The following is a 26,878-nucleotide window of genomic DNA, read 5'->3' on the forward strand; positions in this document are numbered from 1 at the left end:
GATACCTGTATCATCATGTTTATTATTGCATTATTCACAATAGCCATGATGTGGAATCAACCTAAGTGCCCATCAATGGATTACATGAATAAAGAATATGTGGTATATGTACACAATGAAATACTATTCAGCCATAAAAAAGAATATGATCATGTCATTTGCATCAACATGAATGAAACTTAAGGTCATTATGTTAAGTAAAATAAGCCAGGTACAGAAATATAAATATTGTATCTTCTCACTCATATGTGGGAGCTAAAAAAGTTGATCTCATGGAGGTAGACAGTAGAATTGTGGTTACTAGAGGAAGGGAAGGCTGAGTAGGAGATGAAGAGAGGTTGGTTAATAGGTACAAACATACTCTTAGATAGAGAGAATAAGTTCTGTTCGATAGCACAGTATCATGACTATAGTTAATAATTTATTGTATATTTCAAAATAGCTAAAAGAGAAGATTTAAAATGTTCCAAATACAAAGAAATAATGAACACTTGAAGTGATGGATATTCTAATACCCCAATTAGATAGTTACACATTGTATGTATGTGTCAAAATATTACATGTACCCCCAAAATATGTACAATTATTTTGTATCATTTTTTAATTTTGAAAAAATTTAAACTACTGTCTTCTTGTTTCTTGCTTAAGGTACCTCACTTTTGTCTGGAATGACAATATATCCCTGCCTCAAGAAACAACCATGATTAGTTGAAACCATTCAAAGTACTTCCATCTCTTTTTGCCAAATTCTTATCTTCCCAGACTCCCTTGCAACTAGAAGTGGTCATATGATAAAATTTTGTCCAAAGAAATGTAACGGGCAGTTTTTTGGAAGACTTTTATGGGAGATATTTTTAAGCTTTCTCCACCCTAATGAGAAGAAAACCTTATATCTGCAGTCCTTTTTTGCATAAGTATGAGAATGCCATGCCAACAGCTACTGCAATTATCTTGCAACCATGAAGAAATAAGAATGAAGACAAAAAGCCGTATACTGAAAGGATGGAGCAAAAGGATAGAAATGTACGTCCTTCATGACATCACTGAGCCATTGAATGAACCCTGGAACCACCACCTCCAGACTTCCTGATAAGTAAATGAAAATTACATTATGGTTTGAGCCACTGTTAATCAGGCTTTCTGCTACTTGCAGATAACAAAATTTACATGTATTGGGCACCTATTATCTGCCAGGCAAAAAATGGTGTTTAACATATTTTATGTCATTTAATTTAATCCAACAACACCATGGGATCGGTATTACCATCAGTCTTTTTCCAATAAAGCTTAAAAAGGGATCAGTGTCTTGTCCAAGGCCACAAAACTACTGAGTGATAGAACCAAGATTAAAACTTATATATGTGCAGCTCCAAAACTCTTCCCACTAAAAATATATTCATAACTATAATACATCATAGAAAGTGAAAAATACTTTATGAGCTATAAGTTTAATCTCAGAGTTAAACCAAAGAAGAGCTTATTTCCAGGTAAGGGAGGAGGTGTCATAATGGAGGTAAGATTTCAGTTGTGCACTGAGAAATAGGTACAACTTATTTATTTAAAGGGGGGAAGAAGGCAGAAGAACAGTCTAAACCAGCAATTACTACCTTTTGCTGTTGTTTTAAGCCACAAGCCTCAAACCCCTCAAAGTCATTCATGAGAGTTGGAATCAACTTCCTCTAAACTTTAGTTAATGTTGACATTTTGACCTCCCCCCATGAATCACAAATTTTCTTTTTTTTTTTTTTTTTTGAGATGGAATCTCGCTCTGTCACCCAGGCTGGAGTGCAGTGGCTGGATCTCAGCTCACTGCAAGCTCCGCCTCCCGGGTTTACGCCATTCTCCTGCCTCAGCCTCCCGAGTAGGTGGGACTACAGGCGCTTGCCACCTCGCCCGGCTAAGTTTTTGTATTTTTAGTAGAGACGGGGTTTCACTGTGTTAGCCAGGATGGTCTCGATCTCCTGACCTCGTGATCCGCCCGTCTCGGCCTCCCAAAGTACTGGGATTACAGGCTTGAGCCACCACGCCCGGCCCACAAATTTTCTTAATGACGTCTGGAATGGTGAATCTTTTTCAGAAGGTTTTCAATTGACTTTTTCTAGATCCATCAAAGGAAACATAATCTATGTCAACTATAGTCTTATGAAAAGTATTTCTTAAATAATAAGACTTGAAAGTTGGAACTACTTCTTGATCCATGGGTTCCAAAATGGATGTTGTGTTAGCAGACATGAAAGCATTAATCTCCTCATTCATCTCCATCAGAGATCTTGGATAAGCAGGTGCATTATCAACAAGCAGCACTATTTTAAAAAGAATCTTTTTTTCTGAGCAGTAGGTCTCAACAATGGGCTTAAAATATTCACTAGATCATACTGTAAACAGATATGTTGTCATCTAGGCTTTTTTGCTCCATATATAAACTCACAGTAGATTTAGCATAATTATTCAGGGCCATAGGAGATTCAGAATAGTAAATGAGTGTTGGAGTGTTGCCTTCAACCTAAAGTCACCAGTTGCATTAGCCCCAGCAAGACAGTCTTTCTGTCCTTCAAAGTTTGGAAACCAGGCACTGACTTTTCTCTCTAGCTAAGGAAGTCCTAAATTTCACCCTCTTCCAATAGAAGATTGTTTTGCCTATGTTGCATATCTGTTGTTTAGTGTAACCACCTTCATCAGTTAGCTAGATCTTCTGTTTAACTTGATGCAGCTTCTACATCAGCACTTGCTGCTTCACCTTGTGCTTTTACGTTACAGAGATGGCTTCTTTCCTTAAGAACCAATGCCTACTACTTTCAAAGTTTTCTTCCGCAACATCCTTATCTGTTTCAACCTTGACATAGTTAAAAACAGAAGGGATTTGCTCTGGATTAGGCTTTGGCTTAAGGGAAAGTTGTGGCTGGTTTGATCTATCCAGACCACTATGAGGTTCTCTATATCAGCAATAAGGTTATTTCACATTCTTGGTTTCAGTGTGTTCACTGGAGCAATGTTTTGAATTTCCTTTAAGAACTTTTTCTTTGCATTAGCAACTTGACTGTTTGGCACAAGAGGCCTGGCTATCACTAAGCTTAATTTTTTCCAGCTTTGGACTTAAAGTGAGAGATGTGCAACTCTTTCTTTCACTTGAACATGTAGAAGCCATTGTAGTGTTATTAATTGGATTAGTTTCAATATTTTTGTGTCTCAAGGAATAGGGATACCCAAAGATAGAGAGAGGGATAGGCAAATGGCCAGTTAGTGGAGCCATCAAAACACATGCAACATGTATCAATTAAGTTTACTGTCTTATATGGGTGTGGTTCTTGGTGCCCAAAACAATTATGAAGTAACATCAATGAAAACTGATCACAGATTATTATAACAGATATAAAAATAATGAAAAAGTTTGAAGTATTGTGAAAATTACCAAAATGTGACACAGAAACATTAAGCGAGCACATGCTGTTGGAAAAATAGTACCAATAGACATGTTCAGTGCAGGGTTGCTACAAATCTTCAATTTGTAAAAATGCAATATCTGCAAAGCACAACAAAATAAGGTATGCCTGTATTTGAGATGCTTGGATGCCAGTCAAAACTATGTGTATGTTATTCTATGGGCAATAGAGAGTATTAAAGATTTTTAGATATACAAGTAATAAGATCAAAGGTATATATGATTTACTAGTAAATTTTTCAACTGTTTTCAGTCTCACCTACTGCTACATATTCAGGGAGCATTTCTCATACCTGCCAAGACAAAATTCTATTCCAGTTTATATGACAGCGATTCTTATGCAAAAGCATATTCAAGGGCATAGCTTCAAAATGTCAGATAATATCAGTCATTTTTAACATATCATTTATCGTAAAATAAAGGATTATTTTGAGAAAAAAAGATACATTCTATTTTTCCTGATGGTTCTTTTTCTACCCATCTTGAAATAACCTATTTATAAAAATAAAAATAAAAAACTTAATTCAAAACACACTAATATAATAAAAAGTTTTCTTAAAGTAAATGGTACTGTTAAAATCACTGTATTTTTGTCTTTCTAAAGACATTTGCCTCAGCTTTATTAATCATCAAACCCTAAAACAAGATTTATTTGCACTTAGCCAGGCCCTATTTGCCAACAAGCAGTTATGCCACTTTGGAAAAATAAGGTGTAAATATTTCTTAATTTAAATTATTATAGTACTGACAGCTCTACCCTCCTAGTCAAAATACAGAAGAGGTGACATTAGTGAAAGTGGTAGAGTACACCATTCCAAAGGCCCATTCCACTACAGGGGGAAAAAAAACAGAAAACAAAACAAGTAAAAATTGTCAGTATCAACATTTTCAGAACTCTGAAAAATATTCGAAGATTTACAGCAACAAATTGAACACTGAGTTAAGCAAAAGGTGACTAAAACAAGTTAGGAGGAGAGTTTGAAGCTGTTAATTCAGATTTTCTCTGCACTCTCCACAGTAAAGTGACAGTCTTGAAGACAGCAGCCAATGTTCAGGTGCAGATACCGGGTTTCTAGAGGAGGAGAGTGTACCTTTTTCTAAAGTAATCTTGTGCAAGTTTGACCTCTCTTGGGGTTTACTAATGAATTAATGCTAAGTGTTTGAAAATCCAGAATGTTTTCAGGGAAGAAAAGCATCTGTGTGGAAGGTATTTTTTAAAAACATTGAAAGGCAAATGAACAATCTGTTGCCACCTGAGGCAAAAGATTACAACTGGAGAACAGCATAATCAAAGTGACAGAGCCAAAAAGCACAGTGCTTAATGAAATAAAAGAGGACACAAACAGATGGAAGAACATTCCATACTCATGGATAGGAAGAATCAATATTGTGAAAATAGCCATACTGTCCAAGGTAATTTACAAATTCAATGCTATCCCCATCAAGCTACCACTGACTGTCATCACAGAAATGGAAAAAACTACTTTAAATTTCATATGGAACCTAAAAAGAGCCCACATAGCCAAGATAATACTAAGCAAAAAGAACAAAGCTGGAAGCATCACACTACCTGACTTCAAACTATACTACAAAGCTACAGTAAGCAAAACAGCATGGTACTAGTACCAAAACAGATATATAGACCAAGGAACAGAACAGAGGTCTCAGAAATAACACCACTCATCTACAACCAGGTTTTGACAAACCTGACAAAAGCAAGCAATGGGGAAAGGATTCCCTATTTATTAAATGGTGCTGGGAAAACTGGCTAGCAATATGTAGAAAGCTGAAACTGCATCCCTTCCTTACATGTTATACAAAAATTAACTCAACATGGATTAAAGACTTAAATGTAAGACCTAAAACCATAAAAACCATAGAATAAAACTAGGCAATACCATTCAGAACATAGGCATGGGCAAAGACTTCATGACTAAAACACCAAAAGCAATGGCAACAAAAGCCAAAATTGAAAAATGGGATCTAATTAAACTAAAGAGCTTCTGCACAGCAGAAGAAACTACAATCAGGGTGAACAGGCAACCTACAGAATGGGAGAAAATTTTTGCAATCTATCCATCTGGCAAAAGGCTAATATCCAGAATCTAAAAGGAACTTAAACAAATCTACAAGAAAAAAACTCCATCAAAAAGTGGGCGAAGGATATGAACAGACACTTCTCAAAACAGGACACTTATGCAGCCAACAGACATATGAAAAAATGCTCATCATCACTGACCATCAGAGACATGCAAATCAAAACCACAATGAGATACCATCTCATGCCAGTTAGAATGGTGATCATTAATAAGTCAGGAAACAGATGCTGGAGAGGATGTGGAGAAATAGGAACACTTTTACACTGTTGGTGAGAGTGTAAATTAGTTCAACCATTGTGGAATACAGTGTGGAGATTTCTCAAGGATCTAGAACCAGAAGTACCATTTGACACAGCAATTCCATTACTGGGTATATAGCCAAAGGATTATAAATCATGCTACTATAAAGACACATGCACACATATGTTTATTGCGGCACTATTCACAATAGCAAAGACTTGGAGACTTGGAACCAACTCAAATGTCCATCAATAATAGACTGGATAAAGAAAATGTGGCACATATACACCATGGAATACTATGCAGCCATAAAAAAGGATGAGTTCATGTCCTTTGCAGGGACGTGGGTGAAACTGGAAATCATCATTCTCAGCAAAATATCACAAGGATAGAAAAATCAAACACTGCATGTTTTCACTCATAAGTGGGAGTTGAACAATGAGAACACATGGACACAGGGAGGGGATCATCATACACTGGGGCCTGTTGCGGGGTGGGCGGCTAGGGGAGGGATAGCGTTAGGAGAAATACCTAATGTAAGTGACGAGTTGATGGGTGCAGCAAACCAACATGGCACATGTATATGTAACCTGCACATTGTGCACATGTACCCTAGAACTTAAAGTGTAATTTAAAAAAGGAAAAAAAAAAAAGAGTTTCAAGGCAGCTACCACAGCGCATTAAGTCAAATGTGAGTTTTCCTGAGAGGGGGACCTTTTGTGACTGCCCATGCAGCCCTCCCTTGGAGACAAGCATCATGAATCATCAGCAGTTGGGTAGAGCTTGTCTCTCTGAATCCGCACCTTGGCTCGAAGAGGTAATCAGCGTTACCTCTAGCAACCACAGCATGTTTTCTAACAGCTGAAGTCGGTTTCCCAGAAGAGAACAGAGCCCATGTAAATGTGTTCTTCCAAATTTGATGCTGATGTTAAGAAATATCATAGGACATGTTTTTCGGTACAAGCTGCACAAAGCATTGCTTGGTGAAAGCTTCCTAAAACTCAGCAAGCCGCAAACAGAGCTGCAGTGTGTGGAGTTCTGGATCAAAGCCCGCCTGCTGAAGGTAGAAAGCAGTGAGTTTCTATCAATGAGGTCCATTCAGCATCTAGTCAAATCTTTCTCTATTCTGTGCCTGGTGAACATGGCAATTTGTTATCAACCCACAGAATGTGTTGCAGATGAATGCTCTCTGATTCTGTCCTTGGTAAAACCTATAATTTACAGGCTATCTTAGGGGATAACTGTAGTTGGAACTCTTACGTTATGTTTTACTTTCAGTTGTGATTACCCAAAACTACATTTGCTTACATACATCTAAAAGGCACCTGTACTTGGGTCTGGTTATGACCTTGTATGCAGTGTGAGTGGGTGTGAGTGCATGTGAGTGTGTGTTCATACATACACATGTACCCTTTTGTGAAATTTGAACATATATAAATATGAAATGGTTAATCACTTTATTTGCTTTGCTTCTGTGAGCCTTCAAAAAGCTGGTAATCCCAGAGACATCAGAAATACCATTTCCATATTGACCCAGAAATCCCATTACTGGGTATATACCTAAAGGATTATAAATCATTCTACTATAAAGACACATGCACACATATGTTTATTGCAGCACTATTTACAATAGCAAAGACTTGGAACCAACCCAAATTCCCATAAATGATAGACTGAATAAAGAAAATGTGGTACATATATACCATAGAATACTATGCAGACGTAAAAAAGAATAAGTTCATGTCTTTTGCAGAGACATGAATGAAGCTGGAAGCCATCATTCTCAGCAAACTAACACAGGAACAGAAAAACAAACACCACATGTTCTCACTTATAAATGGGAGTTGAACAATGAGAACACATGGACACAGGGAGGGGAACATCACATAATGGAGCCTGATGGGGGTGGGGGACAAGGGGAGGGAGAGCATTAGGACAGATACCTAATGCATGTGGGGCTTAACACCTAGATGATGGTTGATAGGTGGAGCAAACCACCATGACACATGTATACCTATGTAACAAACCTGCATGTTCTGCACATGTATTACAGAACTTAAAGTAAAATAAAATATATATATGTTGGTAAAAAAAAGAAGCATAATACAAGAATTGCATAATGCAATCACAAATATTAGTAGCAGAATAGACCAACCTGAGGAAAGAATCTCAGAGCTTGAAGACTGTCTTTCTGAAATGAGATATGCGCACAGGAATAGAGAAAAATATGAAACCCCTGAAAAATATGGAAGTGTGTAAAGAAACCAAATCTATGATTGACTGGTATACCTGAAGGAGATGGGGAGAATGGAACCAATTTGGAAAGCATATTTGAACATATTATCCATGACAACTTCCCTAACCTAGCTAAGCAAGTCAACATTCAGATTCAGGTAATGCAGAGGACCCCAGTAAAATAATCCATGAGAAGGTAACCCCCAAAACATATAATTATCAGATCCTCCAAAGTCAAAATGAAAGAAAAAATGCAGAAGGCAGCTAGAGAGGAAGGCCGGATCACCTACAATAGGAAGCCCATCACACTAGAAAGAAGAAAGAGAAAGAAAGAGAAAGAAAGAGAAAGAAAGAGAAAGAAAGAAAGAAAGAAAGAGAGAGAGAGAGAGAAGGAAAGAAAGGAAGGAAGGAAGGAAGGAAGGAAGGAAGAAAGAAAGAAAGAAAGAAAGAAAGAAAGAAAGAAAGAAAGAAAGAGAAAGAAGAAATTCCAACACAAAATTCCATATCTGGCCAAAGTAAGTTTCATAAGAGAATAAGAAATAAGATTCTTTACAAGCAAGCAAATGCTGAAGAAATTTGTTACAACCCAGCCTGACTCACAAGAGCTCCTGAAGGAAGCACTAAATATGGAAAGGTAATACCATTACTAGCCACTAAAAAACACACTGAAGTACACAGAACAGTGACACTATAAAGCCACCACATAAACAAGTTCATAAAATAACCAGCTAGCATTATGATGACAGGATCAAATCCACACATATAAATACTAATCTGAAATATAAATGAGCTAAATGCTCCCAAGTAAAAGATATCGAGTGGCAAGGTGAATAAAGTACCAAGACCCATTGGTACACTGTCTTCAAGAGACCACCTCATATGCAAAGACACACATAGGCTCAAAATAAAGGGATGGAGAAAATTTTACCAAGCAAATGGAAAGCAGAAAAAAGCAGGTGTTGCAATCTAAGTTTCTGACAAAACAGACTTTAAGCCAACAAATATTATTAAAGACAAAGAAGGGCATTAAATAATGATAAAGGGCTCAATTCAACAAGTAAAGCTAACTATTCTAAATATATATGCTCCCAATACAGGAGCACCTAGATTCATAAAACAAGTTCTTAAAGACCTATAAAGAAACGTAGACTCCAACATGATAATAGTGTGAGATTTTAGCATCCCACTAACAATATTAGACAGATCATCGACATAGAAAATTAACAAAGATATTCAGGACCTAAAATCAATACTGGATCAAATGGACATGGAGGTGTCTACAGAAATCTCTACCCCAAAACAACAAAATATACATTTTTTATTGCCACATGGCACATACTCTAAAATCAGTCACATAATCAGAAATAAAACACCCCTAAACTAATGCAAAAGAACCAAAATCATAAAAGACAGTATCCTGGATCACAGTACAATCAAATTAGAAATCTACCAAGAAATCCACTCAAAACTGTATAATTACATAGACATTTAATAACCTGCTCCTGAGTGACTTGGGTAAATAATGAAATTAAGTCAGAAATCAAGAAGTTCTTTGAAACTAATAAGAGCAAATATACAGTTTACTACAATCTGTGGGACACAGTTAAGGCAGTGTTAAGAGAGAAATTTACAGCAATAAATACCCACAACAAAAATGAAGAAAGATATCAAGTTAACAACCTTACAGCACACTTAATAAAACTAGAGAACCAAGAGAAAACAAATTCCAAAGCTAGCAGAAGACAATGAATAACCAAAATCAGAGCTGAACTGAAGGAGATAGAGACATAAAAAGCCATTCAAAATATCAATGAATCCAGGAGCTGGTTTAGAGAAAAATAATGATAAAATAGACCATCTAGCTAGACTAACAAAGAAGAAAACAGAGATGATTCAAACAAATGCAATCAGAAATGATAAGACAGATGTCACCACTGACCCCACAGAAATGCAACCAACCATCAGATAATACTATAAACATCTATATGCACATAAACTAGAAAATCTAGAAGAAATCGATAAATTTCTGTCCACATACACTCTCCGAAGACTGAACCAGGAAGAAATTGAATCCCTGAAATTATCAATAACTAGTACTGAAATTGAGGCCATTCATCTCACAAAGGTGTAATATCCAGAATCTATAAGGAATTTAAGCAAATTTACAAGAAAGAAACAAATAGCCCCATTAAAAAGTGAGCAAAGGGCATGAACAGACACTTCTCAAAAAAAGATATACACATGACCAACAAACATATGAAAAGAAGTTCAAAATCATTGATCTTTAGAGAAATGCAAATCAAAACCACTATGAGATACCATCTCATATGAGTCAAAGTGGTGATTATTAAAAAGTCAAAAAACAACAGATATTGGCAAGGTTGCAGAGAAATAGGAAAGTTTTTACACTGGTGATGGAAATGTAAATTAGTTCAACCATTGTGGAATACAGTTGGCAATTCCTCGAAGACTTAGAACTGGAAATGCCATTTGAACCAGCAATCCCATTACTAAATATACCCAAATGAATATAAATTATTCTATTATAAAGATACATCCATATGTGTGTTCATTGCAGCACTATTTACAATAGCAGAGACATGGAATCAACCCAAATGCTCATCAATTATAGACTGGATAAAGAAGATGTGGTACATATACACCATGGAATACTATGCAACCACAAAAAAGAAGGAGACCATATCCCTTGCAGGGACATGAATGAAGCTGGAAGCCATTATCCTCAGCAAACTAATGCAGGAATGGAAAATCAAACACTGCATTTTCTCACTTATAGCTGGGAGCTGAGCAATGAAGACACACGGACACAGGGAAGAAAACAACACACATTGGGGCCTGTCAGGGGAGGGCAGTGGGGAGAGCACATCAGGAAAATAGCTAATGCATGCCAGGCTTAATACCTAGGTGATGGGTTGATAGGTGCAGCAAATCACCATGGCACACTTTCACCTACGTAACAAACTTGCACATTCTGCACAAATACTCCAGAACTTTAAAATAAAATAAAAATAAATTGAAGAAAGGTTAATAGAAATTATCCAAACTAAAAGATAAAAAGTAAGAGCCACAAACCTGCTCAAGATAGGGTACATGCTCAGAAAATACCTCAAAAGACCTTACCTCTCATCTCTGGCTGATCTTTACACTCTGTGAAAGCAGGAAGTTAAGGCTGAGACAGAGTGTTAACTGGAATGTCTTAATCTTAAAGGAGTGGCCCAAGACAAAGACAGTGTGCAAAGAATGGAAAAATTTTGCTGTCTTTTTCAGTCCAACTGTTTAAGAAAATTCTGTCAAATTGCTAGCTAATCATCAACTAAAGAAACAGAAACATCAGAGAACATACACAACAAATAATAAGGTCTTTTAAAATTACCTAAAAATTAGGTTTAAAAGCAGGCAATAGACAAACAATTACAACTCACAGAAAGCAACAACAACTCCTGTTATGCGGGGCAGAGAATCTGTTTTCAGAGCTACCACATTATCATTGCCAAAATGCTCATTTTAACAAAATAAATATGAAGCATGCAAAGGAACAAAAACTATGTCTATTTTCTCAAGAAAGTAGCAGAAATTGCTTCTAAGGAAACACAGACTATGGCACTTACTGCTCAAAAAATATTCAGTTAACTGTATTAAATATGCTCAAAGAGCTAAATGAAACCATGGAAAAAGAACTAAAGGAAGTCATAAGGAAAACATTCTAAGAAATAGAGAATATCAATAAAGAAAAAATATATTTTTCAAAAAATTCTACAGCTGAAAACTAAAATAAGTCAAAAACAAAATTCACTAGAGGATTTCAACAGCGTATTTGAGCAAGCAGAAAATAATTAGTGAACTGGAAGATAGGCAATTGAAATTCTCCAGTCTGAGAAACAGAAAAAAAGAAGAAGAAAAATGAACAGAGTCTAAGAGAACTGTGAGAAACCATCAAGTGTACCAATATACAATGTGACAATAGGAGTTTCAGAAATAGAGGAAAGAGAAAAAAGCAATGTAAGAATGTATTTAAAAATGGTTTAAAAATCCCAAATTTGTTAAAAGATGTGATCTAAACATATAAGAAACTCAATGAACTACAAGTTATTTAAACAAACGGTTATACTCCAATACATAATCAAACTGACCAAAAAACAAAAAATCTCAAAAGCAGCAAAAGATAAGCTACATGACACATACAAGAAATAGTCATCAACATTGGCAGCTATGTCCTCACCAGAAACTATGAATGCCCAAAAGAGTAGGGTGGCATATTTAAAGTATTGAAAGAAAAAACTTTCAACCAAGTATTTAAAATCCAGCAAAATTATCATTTAAAAAGAAGGGGAGTTGGGATGGCTGAATAGACACAGCCAGATGGAACACCTGCCACTAAGAGATCAGGACAACTGGCACATTCTTTTTTCCCACATATAAAATGGCCCTTCTCCTAAGAACTCTGATGAGTTTCTTTTATTATTATTATTATTATTATTGTTATTATTATACTTTAAGATCTAGGGTACATGTGCACAACGTGGAGCTTTGTTACATATGTATACATGTGCCATGTTGGTGTGCTGCAGCCATTAACTCGTCGATTACATTGGGTATATCTCCTAATGCTATCCCTTCCCCTACCACCCACCCAACAATAGGCCCTGGTGTGTGATGTTCCACTTCCTGTGTCCAAGTGATCTCATTGTTCAATTCCCACCTATGAGTGAGAACATGCGGTGTTTGGTTTTCCGTTCTTGCGACAGTTTGCTGAGAATGATGGTTTCCAGCTGCATCCATGTCCCTACAAAGGACACAAACTCATCCTGTTTTATGGCTGCATAGTATTCCATGGTGTATATGTGCCACATTTTCTTAATCCAGTCTGTCACTGATGGACATTTGGGTTGATTCCAAGTCTTTGCTATCGTGAATAGTACTGCAATAAACATATATGTGCATGTGTCTTTATAGCAGCATGATTTATAATCCTTTGGGTATATACCCAGTAATGGGATGGCTGTGTCAAATGGTATTTCTAGTACCAAATCCTTGAGGAATCTCCATACTGTTTTCCACAATGGTTGAACCAGTTTACAGTCCCACCAACATTGTAAAAGTGTTCCTGTTTCTCCACATCCTCTCCAGCACCTGTTGCTTCCTGATTTTTAATGATTGCCATTCTAACTGGTGTGCGATGGTATCTCATTGTGGCTTTGATTTGCATTTCTCTGATGGCTAGTAATGATGAGCATTTTTTCATGTGTCTGTTGGCTGTATGAATGTCTTCTTTCGAGAAGTGTCTGTTCATATCATTTACCCACTTTTTGATGGGGTTGTTTTGTTTTTTCTTGTAAATTTGTTTGAGTTCTTTGTAGGTTCTGGATATTAGCTCTTTGTCAGATGAGTAGATTGCAAAAATGTTCTCCCATTCTGTAGGTTGCCTGTTCACTCTGATGGTAGTTTCTTTTGCTGTGCAGAAGCTCTTTAGTTTAATGAGATCCCATTTGTCAATTTTGGCTTTTGCTGTCGTTGCTTTTGGTGTTTTAGACATGAAGTCTTTGCCCATGCCTATGTCCTGAATGGTACTACCTAGGTTTTCCTCTAGGGTTTTTATGGTATTAGGTCTAACATTTAAGTCTCTAATCCATCTTGAATTAATTTTCGTATAAGGAGTAAGGAAAGGATCCAGTTTCAGCTTTCTACTTATGGCTAGCCAATTTTCCCAGCACCATTTATTAAATAGGGAATCCTTTCCCCATTTCTTGTTTTTCTCAGATTTGTCAAAGATCAGATGGCTGTAGATGTGTGGTATTATATCTGAGAGCTCTGTTCTGTTCCATTCGTCTATATCTCTGTTTTGGTACCAGTACCATGCTGCTTTGGTTACTGTAGCCTTGTAACGTGGTTTGAAGTCAGGTAGCGTGATGCCTCCAGCTTTGTTCTTTTGGCTTAGGATTGTCTTGGCAATGTGGGGTCTTTTTTGGTTCCATATGAACTTTAAAGCAGTTTTTTCCAATTCTGTGAAGAAAGTCATTGGTAACTTAATGGGGATGACATTGAATGTGTAAATTACCTTGGGCAGTATGGCCATTTTCACAATATTGATTCTTCCTATCCATGAGCATGGTATGTTCTTCCATTTGTTCGTGTCCTCTTTTATTTCACTGAGCAGTGGTTTATAGTTCTCCTTGAAGAGGTCCTTTACATCCCTTGTAAGTTGGATTCCTAGGTATTTTATTCTCTTTGAAGCTATTGTGAATGGGAGTTCATTCATGATTTGGCTCTCCGTTTGTCTGTTACTGGTGTATAAGAATGCTTGTGATTTTTGCGCATTGATTTTGCATCCTGAGACTTTGCTGAAGTTGCTTATCAGCTTAAGGAGATTTTGGGCTGAGACAATCGGGTTTTCTAAATATACACTCATGTCATGTGCAAACAGGGACAATTGGACTTCATCTTTTCCTAAATGAATACCGTTTATTTCTTTCTCTTGCCTGATTGCCCTAGCCAGAACTTCCAACACTATGTTGAATAGGAGTGGTGAGAGAGGCCATCCCTGTCTTGTGCCAGTTTTCAAAGGGAATGCTTCCAGTTTTTGCCCATTCAGTATGATATTGGCTGTGGGTTTGTCATAAATAGCTCGTATTATTTTGAGATATATTCCATCAATACCAAATTTTTTGAGAGTTTTTAGCATGAAGGGCTATTGAATATTGTCAAAGGCCTTTTCTGCAGCTATTGAGATAATCATGTGGTTTTTGTCTTTGGTTCTGTTCATATGCTGGATAATGTTTATTGATTTGTGTATGTTGAACCAGTCTTGCATCCCAGGGATGAAGCCCACTTGTTCATGATGGATAAGCTTTTTGATGTGCTGCTGGATTTGGTTTGTCAGTATTTTATTGAGAATTTTGGCATCGATGTTCATCAGGGATATTGGTTTAAAATTCTCTTTTTTTTTTGTGTGTCTCTGCCAGGCTTTGGTATCAGGATGATGTCGGCCTTATAAAATGAGTTAGGGAGGATTCCGTCTTTTTCTATTGATTGGAATAGTTTCAGAAGGAATGGTACCAGCTCCTCCTTGTACCTCTGGTAGAATTCGACTGTGAATCTGTCTGGTTCTGGAGTTTTTTTCGTTGGTAGGCTATTAATTATTGCCTCAATTTCAGAGCCTGCTATTGGTCTGTTCAGGGATTCATCTTCTTCCTGATTTAGTCTTGGGAGAGTGTAGGTGTCCAGGAATTTATCCATTTTCTAGGTTTTCTAGTTTATTTGCGTAGAGGTGTTTATAGTATTCTCTGATGGTAGTTTGTATATCTGTGGGGTCGGTGGTGATATCCCCTTTATCATTTTTTATTGTGTCTATTTGATTCTTCTCTCTTTTCTTCTTTATTAGTCTTGCTAGCAGTCTATCAATTTTGTTGATCGTTTCAAAAAACCAGCTCATGGATTCATTGATTTTTTGGAGGGTTTTTTTTTGTCTCTATCTCCTTCAATTCTGCTCTGATCTTAGTTATTTCTTGCCCTCTGCTAGCTTTTGAATGTGTTTGCTCTTGCTTCTCTAGTTCTTTTAATTGTGATGTTAGAGTGTCAATTTTAGATCTTTCCAGCTTTCTCTTGTGGGCATTTAGTGCTATAAATTTCCCTCTACACACTGCTTTAAATGTGTTGCAGAGATTCTGGTATGTTTTGTCTTTGTTCTCATTTGTTTCAAAAAACATGTTTATTTCTGCCTTCATTTCGTTATGTACGCAGTAGTTATTCAGGAGCAGGTTGTTTAGTTTCCATGTAGTTGAGTGGTTTGGATTGAGTTTCTTAGTCCTGAGTTCTAGTTTGATTGCACTGTGGTCTGAGAGACAGTTTGTTATAATTTCTGTTCATTTACATTTGCTGAGGAGTGCTTTACTTCCAACCATGTGATCAATTTTGGAGTAAGTGCAATGTGGTGCTGAGAAGAATGCATATTCTGTTGATTTGGGGTGGAGAGTTCTGTTGATGTCTATTAGATCTTCTTAGTGTAGAGTTAAGTTCAATTCCTGGATATCCTTGTTAAACTTCTCTCTCATTGATCTGTCTAATGTTGACAGTGGGGTGTTAAAGTCTCCCATTATTATTGTATGGGAGTCTAACTTCCCTTGTAAGTCTCTAGGGACTTACTTTATGAATCTGGGTGTACCTGTATTGAGTACATATATATTTAGGATAGTTAGCTCTTCCTGATGAATTGATCCCTTTACCACTATGTAATAGACTTCTTTGTCTCTTTTGATCTTTAATGGTTTAAAGTCTGTTTCATCAGAGACAAGGATTGCAACTCATGCTTTTTTTTTGTTTTCCATTTTCTTGGTAGATCTTCCTCCATCCCTTTATTTTGAGACTATGTGTGCCTCTGCATGTGAGATGGGTCTCCTGAATACAGCAAACTGATGGGTCTTGACTCTTTATCCGATTTTCCAGTCTGTGTCTTTTAATTGGACCATTTAGTCCATTTACATTTAAGGTTAATATTGTTATGGGTGAACTTGATCCTGTCATTATGATATTAGCTGGATATTTTGCTTGCTAGTTAATGCAGCTTCCTCCTAGCATCAATGTACTTTACATTTTGGCATGTTTTTGCAATGGCTGGTACCCGGTGTTCCTTTCCATGTTTAGTGCTTCTTTCAGGATCTCTTGTAGGGCAGGCCTGGTGGTGACAAAATCTCTAAGCATTTGCTTCTCTGTAAAGGATTTTATTTCTCCTTCACTTATGAAACTTAGTTTGGCTGGATATGAAATTCTGGATTGAAAATTCTTTTCTTTAAGAATGTTGAATATTGGCCCCCACTCTCTTCTGGCTTGTAGAGTTTCTGCTGAGAGATCTACTGTTAGTCTGATGAGCTTCCCTTTGTGGGTAACCCGACCTTTCTCTCTGGCTGCCCTTAAGATTTCTTCCTTCATTTTGACTTTGGTGAATCTGACAGTTATGTGTCTTGGAATTGTTCTTCTCGAGGAGTATCTTTGTGGCATTCTCTGTATTTCCTGGATTTGAATGTTGGCCTGCCTTACTAGGTTGAGGAAGTTCTCCTGGATGGTGTCTTACAGAGTGTTTTCCAACTTGGTTCCATTTTCCCCATCAATTTCAGGCACACCAATCAGACATAGATTTGGTCTTTTCACATAATGCCATATTTCTTGGAGGCCTTGTTCATTTCTTTTTACTCTTTTTTTTCTCTACACTTCTCTTCTCACTTCATTTCATTCATTTAACCTTAAATCATTGATACCCTTTCTTCCAGTTGATCGAGTTGGTTACTGAAACTTGTGTGTTTGTCACATAGTTCTCATGTCATGGTTTTCATCTCTATCAGTTCTTTTATGGTCTTCTCTGCATTGATTATTCTTGTTATCCATTCATCCAGTCTTTTTTCCAGATTTTCAGTTTCTTTGCACTGGGTACGTAGTTCTGCTTTAGCTCTGAGAAGTCTGATCGACTGGAGCCTTCTTCTCTCAGCTCTTCAAAGTCATTCTCTGTCCAGCTTTGTTCCGTTGCTGGCGAGGAGCTGCGTTCCTTTGGAGGGGGAGATGCACTCTTATTTTTTGAGTTTCCAGCTTTTCTGCACTGCTTTTTCCCCATCTTTGTGGTTTTATCTGCCTTTGGTCTTTGATGATGGTGACATAGTGATGGGGTTTTGGTGTGGGTGTCCTTTCTGTTTGTTAGTTTTCCTTCTAACAGTCAGGACCCTCAGCTGCAGGTCTGTTGGAGTTTGCTTGAGGTCCACTCCAGACCCTGTTTGCCTGGGTATCAGCAGCGGAGGCTGCAGAAGATAGAATATTGCTGAACAGTGAGTGTTGCTGTCTGATTCTTGCTCTGGAAGCTTCGTCTCAGAGGTGTACCCAGTTGTGTGAGGTGTGAGGTGTCGGTCTGCACCTCAGTTGAAAATGCAGAAATCACTTGTCTTCTGTGTTGCTCACACCGGGAGCTGCAGGCTGGAGCTGTTCCTATTCAGCCGTCTTGGGCGCCCCCTCTCTGATGAGTTTTTGGCACACTCTTAACAGATCATCAGAGGGAAGGCACTGAGAGAAAACAGATGGAAGACACAGAAGCTGGGCTGAAGAGGGAGAAAGCTGGGAACCTTTTACAGGGCTACTGACCTGTGGTCACAATACAGGGGATCATTCCTGGCCACCAACGACTTCAGGGGAACAGGTGAGTTCAACTGGCAAGGAGTAACCCACTTTTGCCATGGGCCTTTGGAGTCCCGTCAGGAGAAGACCTCTCAACCACCACAGATTCTTTCTTATGTTGGCAGGAAGAGCTGCTTAGAGAAGTGGTAGGGACAGCCGATGTCAAGCCCAGAGGGTTTGGTGTGGGAGTGTCTGTGGCAGAACGTGGCTAAGCACTCCCATCCTCCTAGGCTCAACTTGCTTCCATAGGAGAGTTTAGCCCTAAGAGAACTTCTAGACCTGAAATCTGCAGGATGGTCTTGCCCTTCAAATGGGGTAAGTCTGACCTGAGCACCTCTTGGTCTGCTGGCCTCTACTAGGGCCGCATCCTGGCCACACCTGCTTGCAGTGCAGCCTTAAGTTCCCTGAGGATCCACATCATACTTCTTACACTAAAAGACCATGCCTAACTGGAAGAAAGCTCCAGTAGGTTGGTCCCCATGCCACTCACCAGCCCATCTGCTCTCTCCCATCACTGCAGCTTTCCCTTGGCCCATGGCAACCCCCCACATCACTTTGCCAGTGTGTGTGTGCATGGAGAAATTTTGCCATACTTGCCCCACCAGCACATGTGTACATGTGCACCATGCCCTACAACTTCTGCCAGAAGAAATGCACTCTGATCCCCCCACCCACTGTACCACTACTGCAGTTGGAGCCTTCGTGGGCACAGAGCCTCTCAGCCCTCTCCTAACCAGCCTCTTGCCCCAGTGGCAACATGGGTGCCAGAGTGAAACTAGGCACGAGCAGCAGAACTTTCCTTACTATGAGCAGCCACAGCTGGCACACATAAACCTGTGCCCACCAGTTCCTTGCCCACATGCTAACACCTCCACCAGTTCAATGGCATGCACAGTGGCCAGCAGGGGGCCCCTCTCCCCCTGAGTCATGCTGCCTCCACCACTGCTATGAATGCATGCACAAAGGCAGGCACCCCAGCACCCACTAGGATTCTTCTTGGGAGCTGGAGGCTGGAGCTGTTCCTGTTGGGCCATCTTGGGTGCCCCCAATCCCCCACTTTCCGTACCACATTTTCTTAATCCTGTCTGTCATTGATGGACATTTTGGTTGATTCCAAGTCTTTGCTATTGTGAATAGTGTTGCAATAAACGGACGTGTGCATGTGTCTTTATAGCAGCATGATTTATAATCCTTTGGGTATATACCCAGTAATGGGATGGCTGGGTCAAATGGTATTTCTAGTTCTAGATCCTTGAGGAATCACCACACTGTTTTCCACAATGGTTAAACTAGTTTACAGTCCCACCAACAGTTTAAAAGTGTTCCTATTTCTCCACATCCTCTCCAGCACCTGTTGTTTCCTGACTTTTTAATGATCTTCATTCTCACTGGTGTGAGATGGTATCCCATGTGGTTTTGATTTGCATTTCTCTGATGGCCAGTGATGATGAGCATTTTTTCATGTGCTTGTTGGTTCCATAAATGTCTTCTTTTGAGAAGTATCTGTTCATATCCTTTGCCCACTTTTTGATGTGGTTGTTCGTTTTTGTCTTGCAAATTTGTTTTTATTCTTTGTAGGTTCTGGATATTAGCCCTTTGTCAGATGAGTAGATTGCAAAAATTTTCTCCCATTCTGTAGGTTGTCTGTTCACTCTGATGGTAGTTTCTTTTGCTGTGCAGAATCTCTTTAATTAGATGCCATTTGTCAATTTTGGCTTTTGTTGCCATTGCTTTTGGTGTTTCAGACATGAAGTCCTTGCTCATGCCTATGTCCTAAATTGTATGGCCTAGGTTTTCTTCTAAGGTTTTTATGGTTTTAGGTCTAACATTTAAGTCTCTAATCCATCTTGAATTAATTTTCGTATAAGGAGTAAGGAAAAGATACATTTTCAGCTTTCATCTTATGGCTAGCCAGTTTTCCCAGCACCATCTATTAAATAAGAAATCCTTTCCCCATTGCTTGTTTTTGTCAGGTCTGTCAAATATTGGATGGTTGTAGTTGTGTGGTAAAGATTTCTGAGGGCTCTTTTGTATTCCATTTGTCTATATGTCTGTTTTGGTACCAGTGCCATGCTGTTTTGCTTACTGTAGCCTTGTAATATAGTTAGACGTCAGGTAGAGCATTGCCTCCAGCTTTGTTCTTTTGACTTAGGGTTGTCATGGCAATGTAGGCTCTTTTTTTGTTCCATATGAACTTTAAAGTAGTTTTTTCCAATTCTGTGAAGAAAGTTATTTGTAGCTTAATGGGGATGGCATTGAATCTATAAATTACCTTGGGCAGTATGGCCATTTCCATGATATTGATTCTTCCTATCCATGAGCATGGAATGTTCTTCCATTTGTTTGTGTCCTGTTTTATTTCATTAGACAGTGGTTTGTAGTTCTCCTTGAAGAGGTCCTCTGTTGGAAATACAGAAACCACCCATCTTCTGTGTCACTCAGGCTGGGAGCTGAAGGCTGGATCTGTTCCTATTTGGCTATCTTGGGCGTGTCTCTATCCTTATTCTTTTAATATGGTGTATCACATTTATAAATTTGAATCTGTCAAGTCATCTTGAATCCCAGGAACAAATCGTACCTGAGTATATTGTATAATCCTTTTAATATAGTGCTGAATGTCATTTGGTATTTTTTTAAGGACTTTTATGTTTATCTTTGTCAGGGATATTGGTTTGCTAATTTTTCCGTAGTGTTATTTTCTGTCTTTGGTATCGAGGTAATATTGTCTTTGTAAGATGAGTTTGGAGGTGTTTCTTCCTCTTCAATTTATTTGGAAGAGTTTGAGAAATTGGTATTAGGTATTCCTTAAATGTTTGGGGAATTAACCATTGAAGTGATTTTGCCTTGGGTTTACTTTATTGGGAGATTTTTGAGTACTGTTTTAAACTTCTTACTTGTCATTTGTTATTTCAGATTATTGACATCTTCATGATTCAGTCTTGGTGAAGTTTCTGTTTCTGGTAATTTATTCATTTCTTTTTTTTTTTTTTTTTTTTTTTTTTTTTTTTTTTTTTTTGAGACGGAGTCTCGCGCTGTCGCCCAGGCTGGAGTGCAGTGGCGCGATCTCGGCTCACTGCAAGCTCCGCCTCCCGGGTTCACGCCATTCTCCTGCCTCAGCCTCCTGAGTAGCTGGGACTACAGGCGCCCACCACCGCGCCCGGCTAATTTTTTGTATTTTTAGTAGAGACAGGGTTTCACTGTGGTCTCGATCTCCTGACCTTGTGATCCGCCCGCCTCGGCCTCCCAAAGTGCTGGGATTACAGGCGTGAGCCACCGCGCCCGGCCAATTTATTCATTTCTTCTAGGTTCTTTGACTTATTGGTGTATAGTTATTCATATTAGTCTCTAATGTTTCTTTTTATTTTTGTGGTATTAATTGTCATATCTCCTCTTCATTTTTCATTTTCTTTATTTGAGTCTTATCACTTCTTTTATTGTAGCTAAAGTTTGTTAATTTAATGTTGAGTTTTATCTCTTTTTTAATTCTATCTAAAGTTTGCTAATTTTATGTTTTCCAAAAACCAACTCTTAGTTTATTGATCTTTTCTATTATTTCTTTAGTTATTATTTTAACTTATTCTTGCTCTGATCTTTGTTATTTTCTTCATTTTGTTATGTTTGGGTCTAGTTTGTTCTTTTTTTTTAACTCCTTGAGGAGTAAGATATTTTTGAGTTCTTTATTTTTCTTAATGTCAGCCTGTATTTCTATAAACTTTCCTCTTATAGTTGCTTATGGTACATCCCATAAGTTTTGGTTTGGTATGTTTCTATTTTTGTTTGTCTCAGGATATTTTTTAATTCTCCTTTTGACTTATTTGACTCATTGGTTATTCAGGAACATGTGGAATTTTTACATTTTTGTGATTTTTTTTTTGCTTCTCATCAATTTTTAGTTTTATATCATTTTAGTCATAAAAGATAATTGATATAATTTCAGTCTCCTTAGATTTGTTAAGACTTGTTTTGTGGCCTAACATATAATCAATCCTGAGAATGTTCTGTGTGTGCTGCAAAGAATATGTCTTCTATTGTTTTTGGATGGAATATTTTCTATATGTTGGGTGTATTTTGTCTACATTGTTCAATTTAACTGTTTCCTCATTGATTTTCTTTCTTGAAGATCTATTCATTGCTAAAAGTGAAGTATTGAAGCCTCCTACTATTATTGTGCTGCAGTCCAGCTCCCCCTTCAGATCTATTAATGTTTGCTTAATATATTTCAGTGATCTGATGTTAGGTGCATATTTTTCTCTTCTGTTAATTTTTGTCTTAAGTCTATTTAGTCCAATGGAGGTATAACTATCTCTCCTCTCTTTTGATTACCATTTGCATAGCATATCCTTTTCCATCTCTTAAATTTCAGCCTATTTGTATTCTTACAAGTGAAGCAAGTCTCTTGTAGTCAGCATACAGTTGGGTCTTGTTTTTTGCTTTAAAATATCTTTCAAGTCACTATATATCTTTATATTGGAGAACTTAATTTATAGACATTTGAAGTGCTTATTGATAGGTAAAGACTTACTATTGCTATTTTGTTGTTTTATGGTTTTTCCCGTCTCTTGCTGTTTTCCTTTGTTATCTGATACCTTTTTTTGTGGTACTATACATTGACTTATTTATCTTTTATGTATCCACTACAGGTATATGAATATTGGTTACCATGAAGTTTACATAAAGCATTTTATAGCTGTAACAATCTATTTTAAGCTGATAACAACTAATTTTTTTGCTTTTTGATGGCCTGCTTAGGATTTTAGCAGCTTAATTTTTATCACATACAAAAACTCAATACTTTTATGTCTCCCTTCACATTTTATGTTATTGATGTCATAAATAACATAACATATAGCATCAGTAACAATGTTACATCAGGAGTTTACATTTTTCATATTATGCATCCACTGTCATGTTATTGTAAATATAAGCACTTTTAATACTTTTGTCTTTTAACCTATGTACTAACATTGATAGTGATTTTCATACCACCACTAAGTATAGGGAATTCTGAATTTGAGTTTATACTTACTTTTACCAGTGTGTTTCATACTATCATATGTTTTTATATAACTAGTTGGTGTTCTTTCAATTCAGCTTGAATAACTCTTTTTAGCATATTATGTAAGGCAGTTCTACTGGTGATGAACTCCCTCAGGTTTTGTTTGTCTGGGAAAGTCTTTATGTCTCCCTCATTTTGAAGGGCAGATTTAACAGGTTATGTATTCTTGGTTTCCAAGGTTTATTCTTTCAGCACTTTTAACATATTATTCTACTCTCTCCTGGTCTGTAGTGTTTCTGCTGAGAAATTTTCTAATAGTCTTTCAGGGATTTTCTTGTATGTGACTAGTGTCTTTTCTCTTGCTCCTTTCAAAATGTTCTCTTTGAATGCATGTGCACTGCTGCTTGGAATGTAAATTAGTCCAACCACTGTGGAAAACAGTTTGACAATTTCTAAAAGAATTTACCATTTGACTCAGCAATAACATTACTGGTTATGTACTCTAAGGAATATAAATCATTTTATCATAAAGACACATGCACACATATGTTCACTGAAGCACTATTAACAATAAGAAAGACACGGAATCAACCCAGATTCCCATTAATAGTAGACTTAATAAAGAAAATGTGAAACATTTACACCACAGAATATTACGCAACTATAAAAAGAATGAAATAATGTCATTTGCAGCAACATGGATGCAGCTGGAGGTCATTATCCAAAGTGAATTAATGTAGGAATGAAAAATCAAATACTGCATGTTCTTACTTGTAAGAGTGAGACATTGGGATCATAACATTGGGTACACGTGAACACAAGGAAGGAAAAAATAGACATCAGTACCTACTTAGGGATGGATGGTGGAAGGAGGGTGAGGATCAAAAAACTGCCTATCAGGTACTATGCTCATTATCTGGATGATAGAATAATCTGTACACAAAACGCACATGACATGCAGTTTACCCATGCAACAATACCTGCACGTGTACCCCTTGAACCTAAGCTAAAACTTGGAAAGACAAAAACAAAGCAAACTAATGTGTTTCTTTTATTATAATTTGATAATAATGTGTCTCAACAAAGTCCTCTTTGGGTTGCACCTATTTGTACTCTTTCAGATTCGTGTATGTACCTTGATGTCTCTTCTCAGATTTGGGAAGTTTTTAGCTATTATTTCTTTAAATGAGCTTTTGCCTCTTTCCCTATCTTTTCTGTCTATCACTCCTATAATCTAAAAATTAGTTCTCTTGATGATGCCCATCGTTCCTGTAGGCCTCCTTCTTTCTTTTTCATTCCTCTTCTTATTGCATAATTTCAAATGACCTATCTTTGAGTTTACAGATTTTTTTGTGGAAAGATTCTTTGTGCAGTTTGTTGAGGCTTGAAATCTGTGGGCTTCATCATAGAATAATCTAACTTGAACTTTTCCTTAATAAATACCCAATGTCAATACCTAAGATCTTTCTTTATGTATGAGGCAAATTCACCATATAATGCTCGCAAAATCTCCTGTCTTATGAAAAAAGTATCATTCTATTATTTAAGTATTATTAAAGTATCATTCTATTATTTAAGTGAATTTTTGGAAGGAGATGAAGGTAAATGTATTTACTCTTTCATCTTTACCCAGAAGTGAAAAGTGGCATATTTATAAGCATGATGATGGTCAGTGGTATTCTCTTTAGCACTGGGCACGTTCTGTAAGTATTAATACTTCCAGGAAAAACATAAGCTTATTCTTTTGAAATGGTCAATGATAGTGTCTGGGAATGGGGTGAGGATGTTATGTATACCTCAGCTGGTAATAGCTGAATGACAAGGCTTGTTTCTAGCATTACTAGAAAGAGAATACAACCTGTGTTTCTAACCAGCAGAAGACTAATAATAAAAGCAAAGAATGAATGAAGTCTAGTGGATTACTTTCTCTTTGGACCTTATGAACATTTTTAATGCTTGTACTTTGTGCATTCTTGTTCCCAAGACAAATAATTGGTCTGAATGGGAACTTAACCTAGGTAGACAGGGATCCATCCAACAAATATTTATTGCATTCTTACTACGTATTTATTTTCCAAAGAAATAGTTATTGAATACTTACATATGTCTGATGCCATTCTAGGCCATGGAGATATAATAATAAATATATCAAAATTATGCCTTTATGGCACTTACTAAGTGCTAGACACTGTTCCAGTGGTAGGGAATACAATGTTGAACAAGATTTACACAGTCCTTATTCTTGCATAGCGTAAATTCTAGTTTGTTATGGGAACACACTGATAATAAACAAAGAAAAATGTTAATGATCAATGTTAAGGTTAAAGAAAACAAGGTGATATGATATAGAGTAACTGGGTGACATTAAGCTGAGATCCAAATGACAAGAAGAGCTCAGCTAAATAAAATCTAGTGGAGGTACATTTACAGACAGAGGGAACAACGAGAGGGAGTGTCACATGGAAGAAAGGCTGGTATGGCAGAAGCATAGTGATAAAGAGAGTGGCATGAGATGAAATGGGTAGGGACAGATTATGTAGGGTCTAGTTAATTGTATTAAAATGTTTAATGTTATTCTGAGAGTAGTATTAAGCTATTGGACATCTTTAAATAAAAACATTAAATGATCCAAGTTATATTTTAAAAGAATGACTCTGACCACTCTTGGAGAATAGTGGGGCAAGAATATATGCAGGGAGACGTATGAGAAGGCTGTTGTGGTAATCTAGGTAAGAGAAATAATCTTTGTAAAGTGTTAGCAGTGAATGTAGAGGGAAGTAGATGGATTTGGGATATGTCTTCAAGGATTAATTTATAGCAAAATCTTATAAATCAGATGTAACCTGTATGAAAAGTAAAGAATCAAGGATGACTCCTTTTTTGCCTTATTTCCTGAGATGGGTAAAACTTGAGGAGGGGCAAGTTTTGTGTGTTTGGTGGTGGGAACAAGAGTTCTGTGCTGGAAACATTGAGTTTGAGATGGTTATTGAAGGTGCAAGTGGTGAGGTCAATTAAGTAGTTGGATATGCCAATCTGGATTTAGAAATTTAGTTAAAAGATACAACTCATCCTTATATAGATGGTCTGTATAAAGCCACCGGATTGGATAAGATTTTCTGGGGAGAGAATGTGAATAAAAACGAGAAGTATCCTGGGACCATAACTGAGGACATACCAACATTTAGACATGGAGCAAAGAAAGAGAAACTAGTAAAGAAAAATGAAAAGGAGATGCAAGTGAATTAGGAGAAGACCAGGTGGACATGGTGCCAAGAAGATGAGAACAAAATACTTTGGGAAAAAGAATAGAGATTAACCAGATAGAAGACAGAGAGGTTTCTACCCAGTAGTACTATGGACACCATTAGTGATTTTGACAAGAGTAATTTTAGTAGAATTTTAGAAACATAAACCCAGTTGTAGTGGATTAAGTTTAGAAACAGAGGTAAGAAAGTAGGAGACAGTGACTTTAGACGATCCTTTGAAGAAGTTTTTCTGTCATAATGAGCAGAAAATTTGGGCATAACAGAAAGTGTGCTGGGTCATGAGAGGGTTCATTTTTTTTCTTGTTTGTGTGCTGGTGGGAATGAACAACTAGAGAGAAATAAATTGGTTATGCAGGAGAGAAAGCTCAGATTACAGAAGATCTCAAGCTAGAAAAAAACTTGAGGACTTCAGATAGACCAGTAAAAAAATCCT

The sequence above is a fragment of the Papio anubis genome, chromosome X (genome assembly GCF_008728515.1).
Source record: "Papio anubis isolate 15944 chromosome X, Panubis1.0, whole genome shotgun sequence".
NCBI lineage: Eukaryota > Metazoa > Chordata > Mammalia > Primates > Cercopithecidae > Papio > Papio anubis.